The 3500-nt window shown below is 42.4% G+C and overlaps 1 pseudogene; it reads right to left on the bottom strand.

The window, feature by feature from the left end:
* Positions 1 to 3021: 3021 nt before the first annotated feature.
* On the bottom strand, positions 3022 to 3140 carry LOC111735592 (annotated as a pseudogene).
* Positions 3141 to 3500: the final 360 nt, after the last annotated feature.

The raw sequence follows: 3500 nt of genomic DNA, 5'->3' as shown, positions 1-3500 counted from the left end.
CCTTCCTTCCTGCCTGCCTGCCTGCCTTCCTTCCTTCCTTCCTTCCTTCCTTCCAACACTTACATAGCACTTCCTGAGTGGCAGATGCAGGTCTATGTATTTATATATATTAACCAAATTTATGCTCATAACAGCCTTGTCAGGTAAGCATCATTCTAATCTCCTGTTGATGGATGAGCAAAGCACAACACTTAGAGCTGAAGACACCTTCCAGGATCACCCAGGTAGCCCATGGCAGAATGAAACTCAGACCCAGGTGGTCTTGTCCCAGAGTCCATGCATTTGACCACTCCACTCTGGGTCTCTGTCAAGCTCGTTGTTCAGCAGGTAGCTGTCATCTGCTCTCAGCCTGAGGCACCCAGAGTCATGCTTGCCTGAACGGGAGATTCTCCCTCTCATCGGACCCCTGGAGGGTTTCTCTTGTCCTGAAGAAGGAAGAATATACTGGAAGCTTCATATCTAGGATTTCAATCCTGCACTGACTTTCTTGTCTCATCTTTTAGAGACCTGATTGCCTAGTTTTTCTGAGGGGTACAGTAATATGCAACAAACTCCTCTTTGCTCACACGTGGAAAGTCTCAATAAATGCTGATTGTGAGGAGGAACAGTACAAGAATATTGACTAGCTGTTCCCTGTGCTGATTCTCAACAGACACATGCCCACACCCAGAGAAAGCAGCTAACTACTCAGCACCAGCCCAGAGCTGGACTTTCCATATTCATCCTATGACCAACAGCTGGCAGGACTCAGACACCTGTGGAGCCAGAAAGACCACGGTGTTCGCACTTGGTTTGGTATGGCACCTGGCACCCCAGTGACATCAATCAATCCTCCTATTAATAGTGATGACTACTAAACTTCTTCATTAATATTATGAAATCAGTACATATAATTACTCAGGGCTACCAGAGAGAGGAATTGCACAGACCTCTGGGTGATTCTATATGCGACACAGGCCTGTGATACCTGGTCACAGTTGTAGGGGGTGGCTGAATGTTGCCGAAGAACTGGCTGACCTGGTTTTGGTTGTTATCTTTGTAACTAGCCATGCTCACTGCTTGTGCATGCCAGTTATTTGTCCCCATGCATGCCAATCAATGGGACTCTTAGTGAGATTTTTCCCAGATGTAAATGCAAAGTGTCTCAGAGGCAAGGATGTATATATTATGGAAAAGAAATTGATCGGTCAACTTCCATTCCTCAAGTACTTTCTATTTCCAGAGCCCTATAGAAGGCAATGCAAAGCATCAAAGAAATAAGAATAATCTATCTCTCTAAATTGGTACAATAGAACAAATTCAAGACAATCATAGCAACCAACCAGTAAAACAACCATAGTAACTGTATAAACAGTTGCAGTACACTGGAAACAGTGTAAAGAACCCTGGATTAGGAGGAGGGAAATGAGTGTTTCATTTTCAGCTCTGCCTTTCGTTGGCCATATGGGTCTGGGAAAGCAATTAAGCTGCCTGAGCCTCAGTTTTCTCATCTGCAAACTGAAGACGACAACATCTATATGAAAAGGTTGTAGAGAGATTCAAAGAAAATATATGTGAAAACTTTTCGAAGAGTGCGTAGGACAATAAGGTCCTCAGTAAATGAGCTGATCCTAGAATCTTGAAAATCTTGGCAATTCTAAGAGAACTCTTGCAACAGTAAAAATGGTGCTTATTTAAGAAAAATTTCTAAAGGAGGAATTTTTTTTCATTGTTGTTGTTTTGTTTTTGTTTTTTAGGAGGAGGAGAGCAAGCAGTTGAGTTATGGAGAATGTCAAGAGCGAAAGCTCAGGGTCAGGAACATGCAAGCCTAGGGCAGGACTTTGGAGGCAGATTCGATGGCGATGGAAGGGACATGAAAGGGAGCAGCCAAGGATGGCTGTGAATAGAAGTTAGAGACCTCGAATTGTCAGTAGGTTGAAATGTTCACACTGAAATCCAAGGCAGAAGAGAGCTGAAGAAAGTTCTTATGGATTAAATTCAATGTTCTATGTAAAAACTAAACTTGGTAGCATCTTAGCAATGTATTAGGTAGGAGAGTGCAGAGTGGATGAGAGTAGGAAGATGCTGAGGGGGCAGGGGGCAGGTAAAGGAAAAACCAAGGCCCACCTGAGCCACACAGTCATATGTAGGCCTGGGGCAGGGAAATAGAGGGCAAAGAGAAGAATCGAAGAAGCAGTAAGCCTTAAGGACAGATCCGCTGTGCTCCGGATAGGTTTTTCCAACTGTACCAAACACATCTGACTTTAAATATGAGCTGTATGACTCTATATCCTAATTACTAATTGCTCTAGTTGCTGTGTCCCTTTCAATGTAGCCAGTCTTCTCATAAACACCACACAGAGCATGATCCCAAAAAGTGCCTTAACCAGCAGCTGCTGGATACACTGATTTGATCAGATTCTGTTCAACCAGCAGCAGACACCCATGCCAGGGAAAAGATTGCCAGGCCCTGTTTTGATAGCTCACGGAGCTCTCACCTTTGCCAAATAACATGCTCTTACATATTCCCAGCATTATTTGGATTTAAAAACCCTCTCATGTCACCAAGCAGAAAATGTCCAGTGATTTCTCTATGACACTTTAGGACCTGGAAGAAAAATTAATCACACATACTGCTCCCTGAAAGCCTCTCTTCCTCTCTCATGGAAATTAAAAGGTTTATCAATATCGTCCCTTTGCAAATGCATGGAAATTTCCAGTTGCTTACAGCTAATGTTCATCAAATTAATTTAAGCAATTATAAAATCTAATATTTTCTGCCAACACAAGTACTGTTGACATTGATCAGGGGATTATAAAAATCTACCATTCTATTGCAGGGATCTTCCTTCCTTCCTTCCTTCCTTCCTTCCTTCCTTCCTTCCTTCCTTCCTTCCTTCCTTCCTTCCTTCCTTCCTTCCTTCCTTCCTTCCTTCCTTATTTTTTTCCTTCCTTTATTCCTTCTGGTGAGGCAATTCTTGGTTGACCTCACAGATTGCAAGGAACTTGTTAGCTTACAATCCCTTATTTTTTTACTTTTTAAGCCTATAGCACCTGGTCTTCCTAGGTAGTCTCCCATTCAAGTACTAACCAGGCCCATCCCTGCTTAGCTTCCGAGATCAGACGGGATCGGGCTTGTTCAGGGTAGCATGGCTGTAGACAGGATGTTTCTTAAGAAAAAAGAAAAGTTAATTTCATGACAAAATAAAATTTAGTTCTATGTATCATTTTTTCTTGAGATTTTAATGGAATGGTCTTGAAAATATAATAGGCCTAAAGATCCTCCTGATACTGGGGGTGCTGGGGTTAATTGAGTTTTTTTCCTCCCACCTTACTCTTTTCCAACCCACATTCTCAGAACTAAAATACTACTCTAGGTGAGTAATGTCCCACAGAATTGCAATGGAAAACTACATCCACTAGTGGGCCAGGTTGCAACACAATCTCATAAGTGGATGGGCACCACAGGTAACACAGTTTAATCTCTTCGTGAGACCCCATATTCTAAAGTTTCTAAATGA

Source organism: Pteropus vampyrus, unplaced genomic scaffold (assembly GCF_000151845.1).
Source record: "Pteropus vampyrus isolate Shadow unplaced genomic scaffold, Pvam_2.0 Scaffold1000003914, whole genome shotgun sequence".
Lineage (NCBI taxonomy): Eukaryota > Metazoa > Chordata > Mammalia > Chiroptera > Pteropodidae > Pteropus > Pteropus vampyrus.
Note: the sequence above shows the minus strand (reverse complement) of the source record. Positions and strands in the feature narration are given on the sequence as shown.